We start from the raw sequence: 27636 nt of genomic DNA, 5'->3' as shown, positions 1-27636 counted from the left end.
TCTTTTGAAACTTGGCAGGCCAGAAAGGCTTGGTACGATATCTTCAGTGTGCTAAACAGAAAAAATATGCAGCCGAGAATCCTTTATCCAGCAAGTCTGTCATTTAGAATGGAAGGAGAGATAAAGGTCTTCCCAAACAAACAAAAACTGAAGGAATTCGTCACCACTAAACCAGCCCTACAAGAGATCCTAAGGGGGATCCTGTGAGACAAAGTACCAGAGACATGGCTACAAGCATAAAACATACAGACATCACAATGACTCTAAACCCGTATCTTTCTATAATAACACTGAATGTAAATGGACTAAATGCGCCAACCAAAAGACATAGGGTATCAGAATGGATAAAAAAACAAGACCCATCTATTTGCTGTCTACAAGAGACTCATTTTAGATCTGAGGACACCTTTAGATTGAGAGTGAGGGGATGGAGAACTATCTATCATGCTCCTGGAAGCCAAAAGAAAGCTGGAGTAGCCATACTTATATCAGACAAACTAGACTTTAAATTAAAGTCTGTAACAAGAGATGAAGAAGGGCATTATATAATAATTACAGGTTCTATCCATCAGGAAGAGCTAACAATTATAAATGTCTATGCGCCGAATACCGGAGCCCCCAAATATATAAAACAATTACTCATAAACATGACCAACCTTATTGATAAGAATGTGGTCATTGCAGGGGACTTTAACACCCCACTTACAGAAATGGATAGATCATCTAGACACACAGTCAATAAAGAAACAAGGGCCCTGAATGATACATTGGATCAGATGGACTTGACAGATATATTTAGAACTCTGCATCCCAAAGCAACAGAATATACTTTCTTCTCGAGTGCACATGGAACATTCTCCAAGATAGATCATATACTGGGTCACAAAACAGCCCTTCATAAGTTTACAAGAATTGAAATTATACCATGCATACTTTCAGACCACAATGCTATGAAGCTTGAAATCAACCACAGGAAAAAGTCTGGAAAACCTCCAAAAGCATGGAGGTTAAAGAACACCCTACTAACGAATGAGTGGGTCAACCAGGCAATTAGAGAAGAAATTAAAATATATATGGAAACAAACGGAAATGAAAATACAACAATCCAAATGCTTTGGGATGCCGCGAAGGCAGTCCTGAGAGGAAAATAAATTGCAATCCAGGCCTGTCTCAAGAAACAAGAAAAATCCCAAATACAAAATCTAAGAGCACACCTAAAGGAAATAGAAGCAGAACAGCAAAGGCAGCCTGAACCCAGCAGAAGAGAAATAATAAAGATCAGAGCAGAAATAATATAGAACCTAAAAAACTGTAGAGCAGATCAACAAAACCAAGAGTTGGTTTTTTAAAAAAATAAAATTGACAAACATCTAGCCAGGCTTCTCAAAAAGAAAAGGGACATGACCCAAATAGATAAAACCATGAATGAAAATGGAATTATTACAACCAATCCCTCAGAGATACCAACAATTATCAGGGAATACTATGAAAAATTATATGCCAGCAAATTGGACAACCTGGAAGAAATGGACAAATTCCTAAACACCCACACTCTTCCAAAACTCAATCAGGAGGAAATAGAAAGCTTGAACAGACCCATAACCAGCGAAGAAATTGACTCTGTTATCAAAAATCTCCCAATAAGAGTCCAGGACCAGATGGTTTCCCAGGGGAGTTCTACCAGACGTTTAAAGCAGAGATAATACCTATCCTTCTCAAGCTATTCCAAGAAATAAAAAGGTAAGGAAAACTTCCAGACTCATTCTATGAAGCCAGTATTACTTTGATTCTTAAACCAGACAGAGACCCAGTAAAAAAAGACAACTACAGGCCAATATCCCTGATGAATATGGATGCAAAAATTCTCAATAAGATACTAGCAAATCGAATTCAATGGCATATAAAAAGAATTATTCACCATGATCAAGTGGGATTCATTCCTGGGATGCAGGGCTGGTTCAACATTCACAAATCAATCAACGTGATACATCACATTAACAAAAAAAAAAAAGAGAAGAACCATATGATCCTGTCAATCGATGCAGAAAAGGCCTTTGACAAAATCCAGCACCCTTTCTTAATAAAAACCCTTGAGAAAGTCGGGATAGAAGGAACATACTTAAAGATCATAAAAGCCATTTATGAAAAGCCCACAGCTAACATCATCCTCAACGGGGAAAAACTGAGAGCTTTTTCCCTGAGACCAGGAACACGACAGGGATGCCCACTATCACCGCGGTTGTTTAACATAGTGCTGGAAGTTCTAGCATCAGCAATCAGACAACAAAAGGAAATGAAAGGCATCAAAATTGAGAAAGATGAAGTCAAGCTTTCGCTTTTTGCAGATGTCATGATATTATACATGGAAAATCCAATAGATCCACCAAAAGTCTGCTAGAACTGATACATGAATTCAGCAAAGTTGCAGGATACCAAATCAATGTACAGAAGTCAATTTCATGCTTATACACTAATAATGAAGCAACAGAAAGACAAATAAAGACATTGTTCCCATTCACAATCGCACCAAGAGGCATAAAATACCTAGGAATAAATCTAACCAAAGATGTAAAAGATCTGTATGCTGAAAACTATAGAAAGCTTATGAAGGTAATTGAAGAAGATATAAAGAAATGGAAAGACATTCCTTGCTCATGGGTTGGAAGAATAAATATAGTCAAAATGTCAATACTACCCAAAGCTATCTACACATTCAATGCAATCCCACTCAAAATTGCACCAGCATTCTTCTCGAAACTAGAACAAGCAATCCTAAAATTCCTATGGAACCACAAAAGGCCCCGAATAGCCAAAGTAATTTTGAAGAAGAAGACCAAAGCAGGAGGCATCACAATCCCAGACTTTCGCCTCTACTACCAAGCTGTAATCATCAAGACAGCATGGTATTGGCATAAAAACAGACCAATGGAATGGAATAGAAACCCCAGAACCAGACCCACAAACGTATGGTGAACTCATCTTAGACAAAGCAGGAAAGAACATCCAATGGAAAAAAGTCTCTTTAACAAATGGTGCTGGAAGAACTGGACAGAGACATGCAGAAGGTTGGAAATAGACCACTTTCTCACACCATTCACAAAAATAAACTCAAAATGGATAAAGGACCTGAATGTGAGACAGGAAACCATCAAAACCTTAGAGGAGAAGGCAGGAAAAGCCTCTCTGACCTCAGTCGTAGCAATCTCTTACTCGGCACATCCCCAAAGGCAAGGGAATTAAAAGCAAAAGTGAATTACTGGGACCTTATGAAGATAAAAAGCTTCTCTGCACAGCAAAGGAAACAACCAACAAAACTAAAAGGCAACCAACGGAATGGGAAAAGAGATTGGCAAATGACATATCGGACAAAAGGCTAATATCCAAAATCTATAAAGAGCTCACCAAACTCCACACCCGAAAAACAAATAACCCAGTGAAGAATTGGGCAGAAAACATGAATAGACACTTCTCTAAAGAAGACATCCGGATGGCCAACAGGCACATGAAAAGATGTTCAACGTCGCTCCTTATCAGGGAAATACAAATCAAAACCGCACTCAGATATGACGTCACGCCAGTCAGAGGGGCCAAAATGAACAAATCAGGAGACTATAGATGCTGGAGAGGATGTGAAGAAACGGGAACCCTCTTGCACTGTTGGTGGGAATGCAAATTGGTCAGCCGCTCTGGAAAGCAGTGTGGAGGTTCCTCAGAAAATTAAAAATAGACCTACCCTATGACCCAGCAATAGCACTGCTAGGAATTTATCCAAGGGATACAGGAGTACTGATGCATAGGGGCACTTGTACCCCAATGTTTACAGCAGCACTCTCAACAATAGCCAAAATATGGAAAGAGCCTAAATGTCCATCAACTGATGAATGGATAAAGAAATTGTGGTTTATATACACAATGGATACTACATGGCAATGAGAAAAAATGAAATATGGCCTTTTGTAGCAACGTGAATGGAACTGGAGAGTGTGATGCTAAGTGAAATAAGCCATACAGAGAAAGACAGATACCATATGGTTTCACTCTTATGTGGATCCTGAGAAACGTAATAGAAACCCGTGGGGGAGGGGAAGGAAAAAAAAAAAAAGAGTTTAGAGTGGAAGAGAGCCAAAGCATAAGAGACTGTTAAAAACTGAGAACAAACTGAGGGTTGATGGGGGGTGGGAGGGAGGGGAGGGTGGGTGATGTGTATTGAGGAGGGAACCTTTTGGGATGAGCACTGGGTGTTGTATGGAAACCAATTAGACAGTAAATTTCATACATTAAAAAAAATAAATAAATAAAAGGAAGAATAAATATTGTTAAAATGTTAATACTACCCAAAGATATGTACACATTCAATGTAATCCCAATCAATATTGCACCAGCATTCTTCTCGAAGCTAGAACAACCAATCCTAAAATTTTATGGACCCACAAAAGACCCTGAATAGCCAAAGTAATTTTGAAGAGGACCAAAGTGGGAGGCATCACAGTCCCAGACTTTAGCCTCTACTACAAACCTGTAATCATCATGACTGCATGGTATTGGCACCAAAATAGACACATAGACCAAAGGAATAAAATAGAAACCCCAGAATTAGACCCACAAAAGGATGGCCAACTCATCTTTGACCAAGCAAGAAAGAATATCCAATGGAAAAAAGACAGTGTCTTTAACAAACGGTGCTGGGAGAACTGCACAGCAACATGCAGAAAGATGAAACTAGACCACTTTCTTACACCATTCACAAGAACAAACTCAAAATGGATAAAAGACCTGAATGTGAGACAGGAAAGCATCAAAACCCTAGAGGAGAAAGCAGGAAAAAACCTCTCTGACCTCAGCCACAGCAATTTTTTACTTGACACATCGCCAAAGGCAAGGGAATTAAAAGCAAAAAGGAACTATTGGGATCTTATGAAGATAAAAAGCTTCTGCACTGCCAAGGAAACAATCAACAAATCTAAAAGGCAACCAACGGAATGGGAAAAGAGATTGGCAAATGACATATCGGACAAAGGGCTAGTATCCAAAATCTATAAAGAGCTCACCAAACTCCACACCCGAAAAACAAATAATCCAATGAAGAAATGGACAGAAAGCATGAATAGACACTTCTCTAAAGAAGACATCCAGATGGCCAACAGGCACGTGAAAAGATGCTCAACGTCGCTCCTCATCAGGGAAATACAAATCAAAACCACACTCAGATATGACGTCACGTCAGTCAGAGTGGCTAAAATGAACAAATCAGGAGACTATAGATGCTGGCGAGGATGTGGAGAAACAGGAACCCCTTGCACTGCTGGGGGGAATGAATCCTGGTGTAGCCGCTCTGGAAAACAGTGTGGAGGCTCCTCAGAAAATTAAAAATAGAATTACGCTATGACCAAGCAATAGCACTGCTAGGAATTTACCCAAGGGATACGGGAGTGCTGATGCATAGGGGCACTTGTACCCCAATGTTTATAGCAGCACTTTCAACAATAGCCAAATTATGGAAAGACCCTAAACGTCCATCAACTGTTGAATGGCTAAAGCAATTGTGGTTTATATACACAATGGAATACTACGTGACAATGAGAAAGGATGAAATATGGCCTTTTGTAGCAACGTGGATGCAACTGGAGAGTGTGATGCTAAGTGAAATAAGTCTTAAAGAGAAAGACTGATACCATATGTTTTCACTCTTATGTGGATCCTGAGAAACTTAACAGAAGACCATGTGGGAGGGGAAGGGGAAAAAAAGTTACAGAGAGGGAATGAGGCAAACCATGTGAGACTCTTAAAAACTGAGAACAAAAAACTGAGGTTTGATGGGGGGTGGCAGGGAGGGGAGAGTGGGTGATGGGTGTTGAGGAGAGCACCTCTTGGGATAAGCACTGGGTGTTGTATGGAAACCAGTTTGACAATAAATTTCATATTAAAAAAGATAATAATAATAAAAAGTTCTCGAGATAGTGTCTCAGCAGATTTTCAGGGATTATGGAAAATCACTACACATCTGGCACCAGGCTTCGTCCTCAACGACCTTGCGCCACTACCAGTGAATGTGGCTGACTTCCGGGGTCTGCTGGGACCAGGTGGCTCCAACAGTCTCTACCAAATGTCCTTGCAGCAGTGGAATTGCTTTTCCCCATGTGGCCCGAGGACCTCCCAGACCCCACTCTGCTCCTGGGGATTCGCCCTTCCCATCGGAGCACCACCAGGTATGGAGCTGCAGAGTTGCAGACTTTGTGCTTCCCTTGTTTACAGTCTTAATGGAATTTAAACCCTCTCCTTTCTCTTTTTTTAGTTTAGTCCCTGTGGCTGTTTCCAATTTTCCACTTTCTCTCCAGCTGCTTTGGGGGAGGGGTGCTTTTCCTGTATTTTACTCCCCACCCCCCGCCCCGTCTCTGTCCTCTCTCCACCCGCAAAACACCTCCCTTCCCAAGGCTTCTCACTCCCCAAGTTCACCTCTCTGTGCCACGTACCTGCTGAATTCTGGGTGCAGGTTGTGCAGATTGTTGTGTTAATCCTCCAGTCAGTTTTCTAGGTGTGTGGGATGGTTCAGTGTTGGTCTGGCTGTATTTCATGGACATGAGACACACAAAAAACTTCCATGCTGTTCTGCCATCTTCTGTCCTAAGAAACTCTTAATTAACCTGAGGTTGAATTTTTTTCTCCCATGCAGTCTTCTAAAACCTGTAAGTTTACATTGAATTCTACACTCCAAGGCAAGTTAATCTTTTTTAGATGGCTTGAATTCCTTCCTTTAAGTTTTTGCATATAAGTGTCTAATGATTCCCGTATCACTTGCTGAAAGCAACATTGTCCTATTGAAATATCATTGGCGCTTTTGCCAAAAGTCAATTGACACTTTATTTGTCAATCTATTTCTAAACTCTCTATGCTGTTCCATTGATCTGAGTAACTATCTTCTTTCATCAGTTTCTTTTATCTTAAGTAGGGTTCATGCTCAGCGTGGAGCCCAGTGTGGGGCTGGAACTCATGAACCTGAGATATGACATGAGCTGAGATCGAGTCAGACACTTAACCCACTGAGCTACCCAGGTGTCCTACAGATATCTTGATTATTGTGCCCTTGTGCTAGTCTTCAAGTATCGTAATTTGTGTTCTCCTACTTTGTTCTTTCTCCAGTTTCCATTGACTTTTTTTTTTAAAAGTTCAGGTAGTGACCATATTTAATTAGAATTAGAATACCCAGTTAAAGGAATCTGGGCTCCTTGCAGAAATAGTTGATTATAAGTCAGAGGTAGGACACATGCAAGGTGAGCCTGGAACATGTGTACTGCTAGAAAAGAGGGGACTACTTAACATAATGTGGGATGGTCAAACGGATCGAGAGACCAGACGAACGAATTCCCAATGGCTAAAGCAACAGCAATTTAAGCAACAAAATAAATAACAAAATAAATAAAGTGCCATTGTACTATAAACCAAAATAAAAAATAAATATCCATCAGCCCATACCAGGATAAAAGAATTGATCAAATAAATACATGGGGGCAATGAGACAAAATTTGCATGCAGAATTCCAAATACAGCTCCAGGTATCATTCTACTCCTGCTTCAAGGAGACGGGTATAACTCCTCGCTCTCTAAGTACGCACTGCACATAATGATTTCCTTCCAAAAACTCATTACAGAATCATATGGAAGGGAAAACAAAGAATAACTTTACAATGGAACACTTGGCAAATAGTACCGGACTGAAGAAAGTTATCATCAACAGTGACAGGCCATATTCATAGCATGCGCTCTTGATATAATAATGTGATAAAAGTGACTCTGGGCCTGTGTGGGCTTCCTCCCCAAATATATGATCCCGGTCTACGCATGAGAAAAATACCAGACCAATCTCAACTGAAGGATATATTTTTTTAAGTACCTAGAAAGTCCTCCTCAAAACTATTCACATCACCAAGAACAAGGAAAATCTGTAACACCCAGGGGGAACTTAAGAACACATGACAGCTAACTGTGCTGTGGTAACACGGATGGGATCCTGGAATAGAAAATCTGAGTAAAGTATGCATGTTAAATCATAGATATATCACTTTTGTTTCTGAATTGTAACAAATATACACTATTAAGATAGCATGTTGATATAAGAGTACAGTGTATTTGGGAACTCTGTACTATCTTTGCATTTTCTTTCTGTACATTTAAAATTGTCCTAAAAATAACCTGTATTTAAAAAAGTAAAATCAGCATGTAGGTGACGACCAAAAAGGAAAAAATCTTACTTGGTTTTGGATTTGAATTGATTTAATCTTAGATCAACTTGGAGATATCACCATTTTGAAGCCTCCCATCTCGGACCATAGATAGTAGAGTTATCAACTTACTTGTCTTAATTTCTCTTATGAGTATTTCATAATTTTCAGCACATAGATGGTACATACATTTTGGCACATATACACTATTAATTTACTGTGATACTGCAACCAAATCAACATGAGTTTGCTCCTTGGTGAGTCACAGAAAGGAACTACACCATGTGAGTTGTCACAAAAAGGAAACTTTATTTGCAGCAAATGAGGAGATCGTGGGGAGTAACTTCCAAAGCCATGACTCCCGAAGCAGCGGTGAATAGGTTCCTTTTTTCATGTGAAAAAATGTTTAATGTTTTTTATTTTTGAAAGAGAGAGAAAGCAGAGTGTAACCAGGGGCGGGAGGGGCAGAGAGCGAGAGGGAGACACAGAACTCGAAGCAGGCTCTAGGCTCCGAGCTGTCAGCAGAGAGCCCTACTAGGAGCTCGAATTCACAATTCATGAGATCATGACCTGAGCCAAAGCGGGACGCTCGGCAGACTGAGCCACCCGGGTGCCCCTCCTTTTTTTTTTTTTTTTTTTTTTTTTTTTTTTGAATTAGGATGAAAAAGAGGATCCACCTCGCCATAGATAGAGGAGGACATGACGTGAAACATGCAACTTAAGCAAACAGGTCTCCACGCACACTGTGTGCTGTGTAAGTAAGGCTTGTGATAAGGCTCCTGCTCCTCCCTGGTTCGAGATTTTAGAATTATAATGAGGTAAAGGTATCATCAATCACTCTAGAGGTCACTCCATGGTCCAACTGAGCATGTGTGAGTCAGGATGACACTCAAACTGTCCCCGGGGGATCTGGGCAGGTTGAAGCTTTTGTCAAGAGAATCACTAATGTTTGAGGGATGCTATTGCTTTCCACTTGCCAGACTTAAGAGAGACACTGGCAAGAGGATTTGCTTAAGGAAAAATGTGGGAAAAAGGTGGGGGAGTCTAAGGTGGTAGGCAGTAAAGGTCACATCTTGGGGTCTAGCAGGTGACAATACTAACGTAAATGATATTTTTGTTTATTTCAATTTCCAAAAGCTTATTTTTAGCACATAGACACATTACTGAATTTTAACATACTGTCCTTGATCTGGAAACTTATGTCTTTGCAACTGGAGGTCGTTCCCTTTTGCATTCCAATCTGTATCACTTTTTTATTTCTTGCATATCGAACTGAAATGGACTCCCTTGGGATGGTGAAGAGGTGTGATGAGTCCAGATATCTTTGCTTCTTTACCGGTGTTAAGGGAAAGCACTCAATCTGTCGCTGCTGAGTAGATTACTAACTGGAGGGTTTGTTTCTTTCTAATGTCATTATCATATGGAGGAAAACCTCACTTACTCCTACTTTACTTATTCCTAGTTTACTGAGACCATTTGTCATGAAATGATGGCGACTTTGAGGTGCTTTATCTGCATCTACTAAGGCTATCATGTGGCTTTCCTTCCTCAGCCTATCAATCAAGTAAATCACCCCAATTCATTAATCTTTCACATGTGGAATAAACCCACTCCATCGTGATATATAATCTTCTCAATAAATTGCTCCATGCAATTCGATGTGCAACTATTTGTTAGGAATTTTTGCTTGTTTTGTGCACATGGGCTGTGGATTCTTGGCTATCTGGTTTCACTATCCAAGTAACACTGGCCTCACAGAATAATTTGGAACATTTTCAATTTTCTTCTGTCTCCTGGATCACTTTTTTTTCCCTTTTAAATTTGACTCTTTATTCAGTAAATATTTACAGAATTCACCAGCGAACCCATCTGAGGTTCTCTCTGGAGTGTTTTAACTACAAATTGAATAACTCATTTTAGATATACAACGAGTTCAAGTTTTCAAATTCTTCTTAAGTGTGTTTTGAAAGATCAATTCTTTCAAGAAATCAATGCCTTTCAGGTTTTAGAATTCAATGGCAAAAAATTCTTCATCATGTTCCCTTATAATCATCAGTAAATCCTTCAATGTCTGTAATAATGCTGCTCATTCATGTTTCAATTTGGTCATTTAGGCCTATTCTTGATCGGTCCAGCTGGAGGTTTATCACTGTGGTCGGCCTTTTCAAAACTCACTGCTACATTTATTTTATTATTTCTTTTATTTCCAACTTCACTGATTTCTGCATTTCATTTTATGATTTCCACCTTAATTTGATTTGGGTTTTATTTCTTTTCCTCATTCTACTTTCTCAAGGGAGAAGTTGTGATTGTTGATTGAAAACGTGCTTCCCATGGAAGCATTCTCCCTGTAAACACTGATTGAACTCAGCCTCCACATATTTTGATCTCTTGGTGATTTGCTTTCATCCAGTTCAAACTATGCCAAATTTATCCTTTAAAACAAACAACGGCAGGGACACCTGGGTGGCTCAGTCTGTTGAGCGTCCGACTTTGGCTCAGGTCACGATCTTGCGGTCTGTGAGTTCGAGCCCCGCGTCAGGCTCTCTGCTGACTGCTCAGAGCCTGGAGCCTGTTTCACATTCTGTGTCTCCCTCTCTCTCTGACCCTCCCCCGTTCATGCTCTGTCTCTCTCTGTCTCAAAAATAAATAAACGTTAAAAAAAAAACAAATAAAAAAATGGCAAAAACATTTTTTAAAGTTTCTCATGACTTTCTCTGAGGCGAGGAAGAATTTAGTCCAACAAAGTAAACTAAAGAGTTTCAAATGGAGCTTGACCTTGCCACCTCACGTTTAAACTTCTCGCCTCCAAAATCATGAAAAAATAAATGTATGTTGTCCAAAGACACCCAGGTTGTGGTAGTTGTCATGGCAGCCCAAGGGGTCACTACAACACCCTGTAACCAGCACCCAGATTAGTAAACTCCATAATATCAGCACCTGAGAAATGCACCTTGGACATGGTTTCTTTCCAAGCATAACGTTGCACCATGGTAAAGACTAGTCATTTCCCATTACTATTCGTTTTAGGAATAAATCCATGTGGCAGGAAATTTTGTCCCTATTTCTAATAGCATAGGTTAGACTTACCTGGTGTAGAACCTTATAAATAACTGGAACGTTACAGGAGGAGCGATTTTGTGTCTGGGGTTTTTTTGCTCAAACTTACGTTTGTGATATTAATCCATAAAGACACAAACAGACACTTTAAATGAAAGGAAATACCATAAACAAATGCTCAGAGACACAAATAACAGGACATCGTAAATTGAAGTGAATCAAATAAACATTTTTATAATTGGTGAAGATTTTATTGGCAAAATCAAACAGACTGATAACACGTTGCGGTGGTAACCAAGAGAGGAAGCAGGAATTCTTGAATGCTGCTGACTGCAGATAGAGATGTAGAGCATCTATTGTAAATTCAACGTCTATGCAATTTCATGTGGACATATTTTGACATAGAAATGACACTGCTAGACATTTACCCTATGTATACGCTCTATGGCAAGTAATACAGTATTAAGTGCTTTCATTCACACAATTCTAAAATTCTGGGACAAACCTAAACGTCCACTGGAAATAAAACATTTATCAGTGTGACATTTGCAGAAATTTATACAAAGTAATGCAGCTACCTATGTACTGATATGGAACACACGTGTGGTACATTTTCAACAGAAACATAAAGGATCGTTACTGTCGTTTGTAGCCACATAAGATTTTGTTTAGCAGACGGCCTGTGTATACTTGTACTTTACTAGAATACCTCTGGAATACTATATAAACCAGTTACATGTGTACCTTTGAGGTGGCAACTAGGTGAATACAGCACAAGATGGGTTGAGAAGATGTGTTCATCGTTTAGGACCTCTTACACTGTGAACATTGCAAATGTATTCACTACCTATTTAAATCAAGATCATTTAGTTATATTCTAAATGTAAAGTCTTACACTGAAACTTTTTTCACATTCTCTGGTGGAATGATTCTTGAAATTTCAAAAAAAAAAAAAGGTTCATTTTTGGATGGATGATTTTACTATTTCTAAAACTTACTCTTTTATCCATGCTGAAGGATATTTGAAAGATTATAATCCTTCATACACCATGCATAGTTGACTAATTTGAGAGAATACCCTGTATTTTTCCTTACAGCTGTCAAAGAATGAAAATAGTGAACACTTGATCACAGCACTTTAATTATCAGGGCCAGAGAACTCCTTTTCACAAATGTAACGGAAACGGTTACTACAGTCAACAGTATAAATTGTTGATGGTCTCATGTGTCCACATTTCACAGGAGATAAGCTCTGTTGGAAATTCCTGCACCAGAAAATTAATTCATTTCAGAAAGACATTTCTCAGGCAAAATTTATCACAAATTGAAAACATATGTGCACTTATTTCAATGGCCTTACAAATGTTGAGAGGGTCATATAGCGTTAAGATTAGGAAGCGTAATTGTATCTAAACCTAATTAAATGTTACCAATGGACCATTGGAACTAGTGAAGAAGTACAAAGGGTAGTATAGACTGGAAGGTCTAGGGAGTTATAGATATACACTTGAAATATGCTCCTAAGACTCCTGACACGTCTGGGAAGTGATCAAATAATGTTCGGGAAGTGATACACTGAAATTACATATAAACATATCTCCAAGTGCTTATAATTCAGACTGATGTGCCCAGAGCAAGCAATTCCACTGCTAGCCTCACTTTGAGGAAAAAGGGTGCTGATTTGCCTTTAAGATAGTGTGCACTTTTTCTCCACTGAGCCTAATGTCTTCGACACCAAACGAAGCATTAGACTTCGGTGAAATTGGGCAATGAGAAGGAGGTACCTGGATTTTAAATGTGAAGGCTGGGCTACACTGTCCAGAAAAAAAATGTTTCTTAGTTTTAATTTTCACCCAAATCCTCAGGAATCTGATGGGAAGTAACCATTTCAAGAAATAAAATGGAGGTGTCCCCAAATTTTTATAGTCAGCTGTTATTTCAGTAGAACTTCTTTGCAGGGGGTTCCATTGCCTTCCCTGACGCGTTATGGGTTTATTTCTGTCTCTTGAAACACTTTTCCGGGTGATGTTTTCTGGTTATCCTCTTGTCCACTTAACATGACCTTCCACATGAGGGTGTCCGAGGGCTCAGCCCTTAGATTCCCGAGAATCATCCCAGCCTCGCACTTGTCACACTGTCTATCCACTGCTGCAGACATTTGCATCCCAGGCACAAACCTCTCACCTGATCGGCATGATCATCTATCACAAGTCCCATGCGACACCCCCGTACATACCTAAATGCTTTAACAGTTTTACTACCAATGTATCTAAAACTGAATTCCAAATATGCCCTATTAACGTTAATGGAAACGTCATTCTTACCACTCCTGGACCAAAAACCTGACACCATCCCTGACTTGTCCGTCTCACACACATGTTTGGAACAAGTGTAGAATCTGGCCACTTAGCCATCTCAGCTCAACAGACTGTCCAGAGTGCGTCTCCAAAGCAGGAGCCAGACTTTGTCCCTCCTCCGCTTAAAGCCTCTATGAGAAGGCTATATGAGAAGTCATATCTTCTCATGACCCTCATGAGCCAATCCAAGGTCTTACATTTTTCTGATCCCCACATGCTCTCACCGTCGTTCCCTCTCTGACTTACTTTTCTCCCACCTCGTTCCCCTTGCTCCAGTCCCAGGCCCTCTTGCTATTTCCTCAGGGATGCTAAGGACACTCCTACTGCTGGGATGCATTTGTATCAGCTAATCCACATGCCCTGCTCACTCAACATGCTGTACGAACTTCATTTCTCATGGAGTCTGTCCTGACCACTCCACTGAAAGCAGTGAAACCTCTCCCTCTTACCTTCATACACAAAAGACACTTTGCACTGTAGAAAAAGGAAAGATTTCACATCACTCCATAGCATATATCACCCCCTAATGAGCCATGTAATTCACTTGGCACGTTGAGATTGTCGTCGCTCATCACCAAGAGCTCCATCAAGCCTGCATTGGAATGTACTATCCACAACGGCAGAAGACTGTAGCGTGTTTCATTCACCACTATAGCTTCAGTGACTAGAAGGATGCCTGGCACATTGTGGGCCATCAATAAACAGCATGTTAAATACCCCATGTTTCCCATAATATCCGCCAGTTATCTGGATTTATTTACAACGGATCACTTTTCTTCATTTTCTAAACTACTTTCGTAACATCAAATGACAAATACATGTGATTTATTAATGAAACAAGGCTAGCAGTAATTCTTGCGGAATTGTGCTAAATAATAGCATGAAAGATATTAAATACCACATTAGAGTTGCAAGATTACTAAATGACTCCTTTGGAAAAAGCTCTTTTGTTGTTTTTCTCGAATGATACCAAGCAAACAGGTACAAATTTCATGTACAGAGGAGGCTGGCTGTAACCACTTTCCTCTCCTCATTACCTTTTACCATTTCCTGCAACCATATCTGTGGACATGCTTGTATCATAGGACATACAAGATACAAAAGCAAAATGCCATTTCACTAGGTTTGGCAGGACTTTCCATTAAAGAACATGGAATAGATCATGCTCTTTGGGTCTAGTGAGGTCTCAGATTTGCATTCGGTTGCCAACCTAAGAAGCGAGATCAAATGGAATGAACAATATTCCTTAAGTCCCCAAGGATCTTTTCCTCTTCACCAATAACCTACCACTCCGTTACTGAGCAGTAAAGGGAGAAAGGCCATGAAATGAAAAATTACAGCTTCTGAGATAGGGGTGAGCCATCCAGCCATTGCCAGGGATACCTGCTTTCTTGAACCCTACTTAATCCAATCCAATGATTGTGTTTTTTGATTGAATAAGGACCTGTGAGAAAATTGGAATTATTAGTATTATTCACAGCATCAGTGAAAACATCTTACCCACAGAGGACTCATCAATAAAATACTGGGCACTTTTATCTTCAAACACTTTTATGATAAATGGAAGTGGCAGGCTCATTTCTCCATGGGGTAGAGAAGACACAGGAGTCGAAATGCTTCAATGAAGGAATCACTCAAGTCTCTGTGACTGGATCCAAGATATCAGCAAAGGGGCAGGATGGACTTAGAAATAAACAAATCTTCCCATACGATAAAGTAGATAGATAAATATGATGGCAAAGTCAGGAAATTTCCTCATCCTAAGACACCTTAAAGCATGTGAAAAGACAGGGCGCCTGGGTGGCTCAGTCGGTTAAGGGTCCGACTTCAGCTCAGGTCACGATCTGGCGCTCCGTGAGTTCGAGCCCCGCGTCGGGCTCTGGGCTGATGGCTCCGAGCCTGGAGCCTGCTTCCGATTGTGTGTCTCCCTCTCTCTCTGCTGCTCCCTTGTTCATGCTCTGTCTCTCTCTGTCTCAAAAATAAATAAACGTTAAAAAAATTAAGAAAAAAAAAGCATGTGAAAAGACAAGCCTTGTCTGGAGATATATGCAATAATTTACAGAACAAAAATACGTATTTTTAGAAATAAACAAGGGAAAAGATTACACAATAAGAAAAAAAGGCACAACAAACGAGAACATATTTCAAATAAATGGGGAGTATAGCCAAGAAATAAAGATGCCAAGCTCACTAGAGATCATGAAAATTCAAATCAAAGCCACCAGGGTATATTTTACTAGTATTGAATTGGCAGAAATTAAAAATAACAGCACCAAGTTTGTGGGATGGTTGATATCAAATCCATCTTTCAAAATATTGCTAAAATCATTTTGAAATGTAATTTTAAAATATCTCATGAAAATGGACCTTTAGGAACCCTGTCCCCAATGATTTCACTCCTACGATGATTTGTGATCAAGAGAAGTGAGGACACACAAGAGAGTTTTGCACTGAGACACGTCTAAGAATGATTCATGAAGGACTATTCCTAACCACAAAAGGTGGAAACAACCCAAACTTCCATCTTCTAGAGATTCTTAGCCACGCTGGGGAATATTATACAGCAGTGAAAATGAAGAGACTATAGCTACAAGCGGTCAAACTCTGTATCCCATTAATTTGCTCTACACACCTAAGGAAATAAAACTGCCGTGAGAATTTTCCTTCTGTATGCAGTGGCTATCATACAGTCTGTGTTAACAGTGTGGGCACTGAATAATGCATGCAGGGTCTAAAATATCTCTACCATAAAAATTCTGTAAGTTCTTTGTAATCACTATTCCAATTGGCATATTGAATGGAAAGTAACAAGTTAATATCCTTTGCTATAAGCAATGTAATTGAATCTCTCTCAGCCTCTCTCTCTCTCTCTAACACAAAGGCATCCAAAAACACACACATGCATCAATATCTCTTCACAGTAATTACATTGTATCAGAAAAATTTGAGGAGTGTATAGTTAGTGCCTAAGGAAAACGAATGGGAATTATAGAATTGCGACCAAATAGATGTTATCATTTCTAAGTCTCCAAATCAACACTGATGTTAAATGTCCCTTGATTCTTTCACTCACATAATTTTGCTAGATGCTAGGGGTATGCATAGGTATCAAAGCCAATTTCAGATTTCAGTACCAATGGACTTAAGCCCCTGCTGTCATTACACTCCTGGGTTGGTAAAGCAGCAAAACATGGGAAATCCTAAACCATCAGTGTAAGAGTAATGCTTTTCTGTAGCAAAGCTAATCTCCAGTTCAGAGAGTGTATCAACAGCCCAGTTCAGATACTGACAGCCAAGTTCTCATCAAATGAGGTGCTAGACTATGAAACTCAGATTTTGCTCTAAACAATGGCAAAAGTCTCAGGGAACGTCAAAGGCTCTAGATAGTTCCTGGAAACACAGGGATAACAAGTATAAGAAGCTTCATTGAAACTCTGAGGTCCATAAACTTCAATGGCAGGACTGAAACTGAAGAACACTGAATTGGAAATGACAGGGGAAATACGGATTAAAAATAAACTTAATGTGTGAAAGAAGAAAACTCCAACCATTTGGAAGTTGATTGATAACAGCTGAGGTTGAAAATAATCGAGGTACTTATTAGGTCCTGGATTTTTAGGTCCTGGATTATTAGGTCCTGGATTATTGGTCCTTGATTTTTAAAATTTGCTTGAACCAATGTGCTAATGTGTACTTCATTTGTTTCTCATACTTATGAGTGAATCATTCATATTCATATCAGTATTTTAATAAGAATTTTATAAACAAGAAACACAGGGCTCTTTTTGTTTGTTTCTTTGGTTTTTTTTTTTTTAGATAAACTTTACATGCAACGTGGGGTTGAACTCACAGATCAAGAGGCACATGGCCCACCAACTAGGCCAACCACATGCCCCTGAGTATTGGCCTGGTTTGGGTTTTATTTTGTTTTCCTTTTTGAAAACATAGGGCTTTTAACTCATCCTTCACAAGACACTAATAGAAATATCACTGCTAGAACTAGATCGTGTAACTAGAACTCAGTGCCTACATGGACTATTTATGGAATCATTAGAAGGAACCCCACAGAATCCATTCTACTGACTTCATATTGCCAAACATTAAAAGTAATGGCAAATGTGATCTACATTTTCTCTTCTAGAAAAGAGATGCTCTCTCTGTCATTCTGGATTATAAGCAAAAGGAAAAAAATCATTTCCAAAGAATCATTCCAGGGTGCCTGGGTGACTCCATCGGTTGAGTGTCTGATTTTGGCTCAGGTCATGATCACACGGTATGTGAGTTTGAGCCCCACGTCGGACTCTGTGCTGACAGGTAAGAGCCTGGAGCCTGCTTCACATTCTGTCTTCCTCTCTCTCTGCCCCAATCCCACTCGCACTCTGTCTCTCTCTGTCTCTTACAAAGTGAATAAATGTTAAAAAAAATAAGTAAATAAAAAGAAGCATTCTAGCTACATTCAACCTCTTCATTTTTCAACCTCTTTTCCCATGGCCATGAAGGGAGAGACTCATCTTTCCTTTGAAGTTGAATCCCTCCCATATACTGATGAAGGAACAATAGAACTCAGTACAATGAGAAATTATCTCTTTAGAGTGCTCATACCCTTGAAGCCGTTGTTCTTTTGCCCTGTATTAGCCCTGAGAAGGTAATGCTGAGCCGTCTGAAGCATACTAAGTGTTAAGATGCAATATATACAATACTAAAGACTGAAAATCATTCCATGGCATGCCCAGAAGAGCAGTTCTTCTTGATTTAAAACAATGGTTCTTCTTGGTCACTGTTACACCTATGTCTCTTCCACAGAGAAATCTGCGCCAGTTAACAAAGTGCTTCAAAGCAACATGCCAAATAATACCGGAGGAAGTCGAAATAATTGTCTGAACCCCAGACATGCTTTGCATACTCATAGCATTTACATCAGGTTTAGGAAAGTAGACATACTTGCTCCTCTTTAGTATCAATCTTCAGGAGACTGGACTGCAGATCTTGGCATGACACCATGCTCCTCTCCCAAGTTTTCTCCTCTTTTGAAAAGTGGTAACAGCTTTTTCCACAGCAGTACCAGTTTCCTTGAAATGTGTCATCGTCTTCATTCCATGCTCATGGATTGGAAAACAAACATTGTTAAAATCCTGACACTACCCAAAGCAATCTACACATTCGATGCAATTTCTATCAAAATAACACCAGCGTTCTTCACAGAGCTAGAACAAACCCAAAATTTGTACGGAACCACAAAGGACACTGAGTAGCCAAAGGAATGTTAAAAAAGAAAACCAAAGCTGGACACATCACAATCCTGGATCAAGCTGTTCTACAAAGCTGTTTTCACCAAAACAGTATGGTACTGGCACAAAAGTAGACACATAGATCAACGAACAGAACGGAGAACCCAGAAATGGACCCACAAATGTACAGCCAGCTAATCTTTGACCAAGCAGGAAACAATATCCAAAGGAAAGAAGACAGTCTCTTCAGCAAATGGTGTTGGGAAAACGGGACAGCAACATGTAGAAGAATGAACCTGGACCACATTCTTATGCCATACACAAAAACAACTCAAAATGGATGACAGATCTAAATGTCAAAACCATCTAAATCCTAGAGTAGAAAACAGGCAACAATCTCTTTGACCTCACTCACAGGAACTTCTTACTTAAATGAAGACATGTCTTCAGGGGCAAGAGAAACAAAAGCAAAAACGAACTATTGGGACCTCATCAAGATAAAAACCTTCTGCACCGCGAAGGAAACAATCAGCAAAACTAAAAGGTAACCGACAGAATGGAAGAAAATATTTGCAAATGACATATCCGATAAAGGATTAGTATCCAAAATCTATAAAGAGCTTATGGAACTCAACACTCAAAAGGCAAATAATCCAATGAAGAAAGAGACAAAAGACATGAACAGACACTTTTCCAAAGGAGACATCCACATGGCCTACAGACACATGAAAAGATGCTCCACATCACTCATCATCAGGGAAATACAAATCAAAACCACAATGAGATACCACCTCACACCTGTCAGAATGGCTAAAATGAACAATTTGGGCAAGAACAGATGTTGGCAAGGATGTGGATAAAGGGGAACATTTTTGCACTGCTGGTGGGAATGCAAGCAGGTGCAGTCACTCTGGAAAACATCATGGCTGTTTCTTAAAAAATGAAACATAGAGCTACCCTATAATTAGAAACAATAATGGCACTACTAGGTATTTGCCCAAAGGACACACAAATGCTAATATGAAGTGTCACATGCACCCCAATGTTTTGCACCAGTTTCAATAATAGCTAAATCATGGAAAGAGCCCAAATGGCCATCACCGATGAATGGGTAAAGACGGTATATTCTACAATGGAATATCACTCAGCCATCAGAAGGAATGAAGTCTTGCATTTGTAACAATGTGGGTGCAAGTAGAGTGTATCGTGGTAAGCAAAATCAGTCAGAGAAAGAGAAATATAAGATTTCACTCATATGTGGAATTTAAGAAACAAATTAGATAAACATAGGGGAAGATAAGGAAAAACAAGCTAAAAACATAAAGGGAGGAAAACCGTAAGAAGCAAACCAGAAGAAACTCTTCAATACAGAGAAAAAACTGAGGGTTGCTGGAGGGCTGTTGGCTGAGAGGAGGGCCAAATGGGTGATGGGCATTAAGGGGGACACCTGTGGGGATGAGCACTAGGTGTTGTATATAAGTGACGATTTCCTAAATTCTACTCCTGAATGAATTACCAGACTACATATATGTTAACCAGCTGGGATTTAATAATTTCTTTTGAAAAAGTAATGTGTCATGATCTTTATCTTGAAAACAAAGCCACATGATCCTCAACCACAAGACCACTTAGAGACTTATGCTTTCTTTATGTATACATATATATATATACATACATATATATATATACACATATATACATACGTGTATGCATACATCTTGCTTACATCAGACTGAATGACTGAAAAATAGGTGGTTTTCCTGTATCCCAAACGTCTCATGTTGAGAATAGCTTTGGGGTCAAATTGTGGAGCCAGAGACTGATAGACGTCAGACCATTGTTAAAATGACACTGAGAAATCCTGACTTCCCAAGTACAGATACACTGCTCCAATAGGAAGCAGTTCTCCCTTCGGGAGAAATTCACCTAAGTGAATATAAGAGGGTGGTATTAATTCCAAGAGATCTAGACTGGAGAAAATTCATCCACAAGCAGAAAATACTCAATCAAATCAACATGACTTTGTGAAAGTCAAGAATTCAATTAGCTAGAAGAAAGAAAATGGATTTAATTTTAAAAAGTGAGAAAAATTAAAGGACTTGACAAATTCAATGTGAAGTTTTAAAATGATACATTAAAATTGAACAGAATGAGATAATCCCATGGAGGAAAAAAACTGTAAACTATCAGTATAATCATTCAGTACATACCTGTAGTGGGTAGTAAAATTAAGTGATCTTCAACTTCTGCTAAGGAAGCATTCTTGTCTTCTGGTTCTTTCATATCTTGCCTGATTTCTCCAGAACACCTGTGAAAAACTTCAATTCATTTTATAAAACTAAGGTCTTGAATGCTTGTAATAGATCATTTTATTATAATCACTTACTCTACTTCTAAATGGCACAGTGAGTGGCGCTGACTAAATGAAAGTACGATCAGAGACACTGCCAGGTTACAATATGTTGAAGTGCCAGAACATAAAACAGATTTTTAAATAAAATGATAACTTGCTATACATTATTTTGGAAGTACGTGAGACAGGAATCAACTTCTATAAAACAGAAATGTAAACAGGAAGTGAAATATACTTTTAGTTTCTACGCCACTTACTCTTCAAATAATGATTACACAGTTGGTGAAATGAAGTAGCCAGTATTTTATTTAGCATGTAGTATTTGCACAGGAAGCTAAACACCAGGGATTTGACTCTCCTCTAGTACAAGCTTATAATTAATACACTGAATATACATAGAGGAAGAGCACACATGGCGACTTCTAACATGCAAAAAGTAAGTGAAAAATCTCTGAGCAAATTGGCAGTATCTTCTCCAAACTCACACATAAAAAAGTGTAAAATCACGCAGTGTATGGCTCTTTAAGTGTACAAAGACGGAAAGAAAGGTCCCTTAAGGATTTGTTACGCAGCTAGGAATCGTCATTTCCAGCTCTCTACCACCCATCACTGAACCAAATGCAACGTCTACTTGTAAAACTCCAACATCAATTGCACAGTCTCCTGATGTACTCCGTGGCAATAAATATAACTACTGCTTCAACTCAGTCATCCATTCCAGTGTTCATATACTGGATCTGAATTGAAAAGACACCTTAAAGGGCCCCTGGATGGCTCAGTTGGTTAAGCGTCTGACCTGGGCTCAAGTCATGATCTCACAGTTCATGAGTTGGGCCCCGCATCTGGCTCACTGTTATCGGCACAGAGGCCACTTCGGATCCTCTGTCCCACTCTCCCTGGGTCCACCCCCCACCCCTCCTGTGCTCTCTCTATCTCTTTCTCTCAACCATAAATAAAAACCATTTAAAAAAAAAAACACCCACATTAAGACCTCCTGTACCTAAATACTACCATTTCTTGGCACCAATCAATTCCCTTCTCCTTTCCTTTTTGTCCATCCAAGGACACGTAGTACAGAACCAATTTTGGCAGGACCTCCAAGAAGCTTGCAGCATAGTCTTTATGCACATCGAAAAATAGCCAGCTTCACTGGGGCTCTTGGCTAACACTCCATTGAGCAAGCCACTCTTGATCTCAGGGTCGTGAGGTCAGGCCCAAGTTGGGTGGGGAGCCTCCTTGAAAAATTTAAAAAAAATTTTTTTTTTAATGTATAAAATAGCCAATTTTGGAGCACATTTGTCATTCACCATCTCATCTCCCCTCAAGGTTCTGAAACTCAAGTGACAAAAAAAGATCACAAAATTGTACACATACAAACTAATGCTGACCAACGCTTAGATTTTCTTCACCATTTCACCTCTCAATATAACACACTATCGTTCTTAAAGCACACTCTTTTCTCAATTCAACAGCTATTTCAAGTATTTATACTTTGTCTAAATTATCTGGTGCACCTCCTTGCCCCTTCCTCTCAGAACATGGCCTCATCTGCTCCTTTGCATGGAAACAGTCACCAGCAAGGATACCTTCTCCTCACCTTCCTGCACCTCCTCCTATAGATAACACAGGTATCTCTCACTCTACCCCAGAAAAAAATGAGCTTTGCATTGAACAAGCGTGAAACTCTCACCCCTGCTCTGGATTTCATCCCGTATCGAATCTTTGGTGATCTTGATCTCCTACTGTCAATTTCTCTCTTGAACCCTCCACAGTTTCCTTCTCATGGTTCCCTTCTCTTGCATATGATCAAGTCAGCTTTCCCACAAAGTTCCTGTCCTCCTTTTTCATATTTTTTTGTAACAGAGTTCTTTTCTTTACTCTCAGATTGGGTGCTAACATAAGATTGTTCACATTCCTTCATTCATGAGACACTTACCACATTGCTCGCAGAACTGGTTTTTCTTCCTTAGTTAGCAAGTTGTTAGCTACCCCAAATTGTAGCCAGGACCTTAAGCATTACATTTATTTACTTTGCTAGTCATTTCATCTCATCTCCCTACTTCTCTCACATGCTGTAACTAATGCACATTCAATTACTCCCTTCATACATTTTATATATAGTGTTATTGCCTCTTTGTGGATTTCCTGAAATATTACTATTTATTGTATTTGTTTTGCACTGTTGCATCTTATAAAAATGTATCGTGACATGCACAAACTTTTGTGCTCTTGCTTTGTTTTTCCATTTCATATGCTCTTGCTAAATTTCATGCATATTGTTGAATACCATTGTCATTGTCTTGACTGTCACATACATTCCATTGGCAAATCAATTGCAGAGATCTCATTTACTCTCCCATTAATGATCTTTTGAGTAGTTGTGATATGTTCCACATTGTGAATAGCACTGCTACGAACTGTCCTGTAGAAGTTCATTTCTGTGTATGTGCAAGTATATCTGTTGGATATATACTTAGGGTGAGAATTACTGAATCGTGTCGAGCTGTAGAAGACAGTACCAAACTCGCTAAGTGTTTCTATCAGGTAATACTGCCTTTAACAACGCTCGAGATCATATACATCCACATATTTTCAAGGCTTGGTAAATGTTTCGCTTATCCATAATTAAAATAAATGCTTTTCTGTATTCACTGATCTCGGAATTCACTGATCTGTATTCACTGTATTCTCTGTATCTGCTTCCTAATGTGTGAAAGAGTTTTAGCCATTACAGTCAGGCTTTGACCATACCCACTATCCCACTGGAGCTACTCTAGAAAATATCATTTCGGTCTCTCTCTTGCCAAATTTAATAAGCATATCTCTAGCCATTATAATACCTGATCCTCCTGTACAATTTGGAACTCTGGACTACCTTTGCCTTCTCCCCATGATACCATAATGTTTTGGACTCCCACCTACTTGTTTAACCAAGCATCATGGTTTTTCACTGTTTTTACTCATCTTTTACCTCCAGCTAAATGTTGATTTATCCTAAGAATCCTTCGCCTCACCCTTGTTCTTCTAGCCTGATCTACTCTCCCTGGTTTCACAAGGCAGAGCTTGGTCCAGCTTCTGCTTTCCTCTATGATATCTTCCAGTATCTTTCATCCAGGCATCTTCCTTGATCTCCAGACTTTTAATACCACCGTGTACGTGCTGATGGTCTGTGTCTGCTGTTAAAACCCACTCTAACAGACAAGACCAATCTCATTCTTTCTGGTCATCTCCACTGATATGTCCAAGCACCTCACTCCTTACTGTTATTAGCACACCTACGCAAACACCAAACCGTACTTAGTGTTCTTCTTGTGTTCTCTGTAATATTTATTGGAATACATTCACCAAGGTGTGTAAGCCTCATGTCAAATGGTATCACTGATTCAAATGTCTCCCTCACGCACTCATATTCTAGCAATTCTTATTGAAGATTTCTCATAAATGGTGCCTACCCTTCATTTCTTCTTCATAACACTAATTCAGTCATTCTAACTAACCCTGATTCCTGAAACATCCTGTTATCTTCTCCTTCCACCCACTTGCCGGATGTTGAGATTGACCTTTCCCAAATCCCTATCGCCTCATGGGACAGGAGTCATGTTTTTCCCTCACATAAAACCTTTCGGTGGTTTCTTTTGTTTTTAGAACAAATCTAAAATTTCTTAAGATATTAAAATTATCAAAACGTGCATACCTAGGCAAACCTATTTATAGCTACTTCTTAATTCTCCTAAAGCATCCAGTTCTTTGGTTCTTGTTTTCTATGCCTGGATAAGTAGTCTCTCTACCCCAAGCTTCCTGATTAAGTCCTACCTATCCTTTACATCATATCAATTATTATCTCCTGGAGGAAAGTTTTCTGGCCCTCAGCATGAAGTATTCTATTCAGCTGATATCTTGAAGCCTTTACCCCAGCACTAATAATATTTTATTTTAAAAACTGTTTACAGGGCACCTGGGAGGCTGTCAGCCGAGTGTCTGACTTCGGCTCAGGTCTTGATCTTAGGGTTCATGATTTCCAGCTGCTCATCAGGTTCCCTGCTGTCAGCACAGAGCCCACTTAGGATCTTCTGCCTTCCTCTCTTTCTGCCCCCGACCCCAGCTCATGCTCTCTCTCTCTCTCTCTTTCTCTCTCAAACATAACTAAGACATTAAAAATACATAGGAGCGCCTGGGTGGCTCAATCAGTTAAGCATCTGACTTCTGCTCAGGTCGTGATCTCGCAGTTGATGAGTTTGAGCTCAGCACCAGGCTCTGCATCTGTGGTGAGGAGACTACTTGGAATTCTCTCTCTCTCCCTCTCTCTCTCTCCCCCCCTTCCATTTGCATACCCTCTGTCTCTCTCTCAAAAGTAAACAAACAAACAAACCTCATCTTGAAAAAAGAATAACTTTCATTTTGAAAAAAATCCCCTTTATACTGAGCTCATTAAGTGCTGACTGTTTAAAATTCCTGTATCTTTAGTATCTATTATACATACTCCCTGACCCAGAGAAGATACTCAAAATTGTTGTGGAATAAATGAACCGAAGGATTAAAAATTCAGGAAGAAGATATTAAAAACAAGTGTTTTCTATACATTTTTAACAATCGATGTGAAAAATATAAAAATGATATAAAAATAGATCAACCTTATATTCCTCTGTGATTTAATCAGTATTGCAGTATGATAAGGAGTGTACTACTCAAGGAAGATTTTTCCAATTCTCTGGTCATATGGAAAACTTCCTCCTTCACAAAATATAAAGATGAATATATATGTAAACCTCACTGTACATTTCAGGAAAATTTTGTGCCATTACAGCCATGACATACACTATTTCGTGTGGTGTAAAAGCTAAGTGATGGCAAAATAGCAAAATCATTGTCATCAACATTATAAACACCATCGTGATTACTAACATTTCTATAGGACTCTATAGTTTACAAAGGCTCAGCAGAAATTCAGTTATGGTATCTCATTTTTCACGCTGCTCCTTGTTCTCATAAAAAAAAAAATGTGTGTGTGCCCGATACTCACGCATATATCTTAAGCCTGTGCTTGCCAGCAGGAGGAAAACACATGTAACTCCCAGGGTTAATGCAACCTTACGCCGTGGAAATTCTGTACAGATTCAGAAAGCAAAATATATAGTAAGCATTGAGCTTAGGAAAGCCCTCAGAGTTGGAACAAAATGGAATTCATTCTGGAATTGGAAATGAATATCCCTTTTTACTGTGATTACAAATATCCTTGAATTTTACATTTACATATACCCCTTGATCTATGAAGAACCGGACAAATAACGTCAAATATACAGAAACCCAATTATCATGATTTCATTTCTTCTTACTTGAAATCATATTTTCACAAAATAAGAAAGCAAACAAAAAACTTTACCTCTCCTTTCATCCTTTGAATATCTTTCGTCCATCTGTCTCCTTGAATAGGGTGATATCGGAGTCGTGCACATCGCTCTCTACTCGCTCATTTTTGAGGACAGTAGGCAAAGAACACAGTTCGAATCCTGTGCAATGTGGCCTGAGGCATTAAAATGGCAATATTTCTCATTACGTAACAGGGACAGCTAAATGAATAAGCATGATCATCTGAAATAAACAGGTTAAAGCAAGTATCTGGGGATATTAGGGAAATTTTTTTTCATCTTTATAATGCCTTACAACAGAGATTCTACACAATTAAATAATGGTCCACGACCATTTATGGGCTTGTTATGTTAAGCATTCACTTCTTTCAAAATCATTGAATTCATGGCCAAAATTTAATAATTGATATATACCATACTCACCTAAACCTCTAGGCTTATATCATCTTTTGAAAATTACGTTTGATCACTTAGTGCATGTGTTATGCCCAAATGGCAATTATATTGACACCAAATAGACTAAGCCCTTCTTACTAAGGACACACACACACCATTTTGACCAACACTGCGCCTGCTACATTGCTTATGTCAGACCCCGCTCATTCATTCATATTATCCCTTGAACTTTAGAGTCAGTGGATCATGACTCCTTTTTAAAGTATGAGGAAAATATGAAACTCATGAGGTTCAAGGAAGGGAGTTTAGGAAGTAACATTAAATGAGGGTGGTGATTGGTTTCTTTTCTGTTTGTGGATGAGGAAAACTGAGCCTTAAGGAATATATATAGTATTCCCAATGTCAGACTGTAAATGATACACTTTAGTTAAAATAAACATATATTATAAATATATATAAATAAACATGCATAAATATGTTAAATGATAGTCTAGTTCAAGTAAATATATGTCAAAATATTAAGTTATATTTTAATGGGAAATATAAATATATACTTAGTTCAAGTATATATGTCATAAAAATAGCTTATTCATATTTATCCAAAAATATGATCCTTCACCTACACTTGGTTTATAGAAATAATATTTTCACAAAAAATAC

The 27636-nt window shown here is 39.0% G+C and overlaps 1 protein-coding gene across 1 annotated transcript in view; it reads right to left on the bottom strand.

The window, feature by feature from the left end:
- The window catches only part of LOC109259100 (C-type lectin domain family 1 member A-like), a 55168-nt gene that overhangs the window by 26573 nt on the left and 959 nt on the right, over nt 1–27636 (bottom strand). The gene's annotated exons all lie outside the window — the stretch shown is intronic.

Source organism: Panthera pardus, unplaced genomic scaffold, assembly GCF_024362965.1.
Source record: "Panthera pardus isolate Hobbes unplaced genomic scaffold, ASM2436296v1 HiC_scaffold_211, whole genome shotgun sequence".
NCBI classification, from domain to species: domain Eukaryota; kingdom Metazoa; phylum Chordata; class Mammalia; order Carnivora; family Felidae; genus Panthera; species Panthera pardus.
The sequence above is the reverse complement of the archived record's forward strand: the minus strand, read 5'-3'. Positions and strand labels throughout refer to the sequence as shown.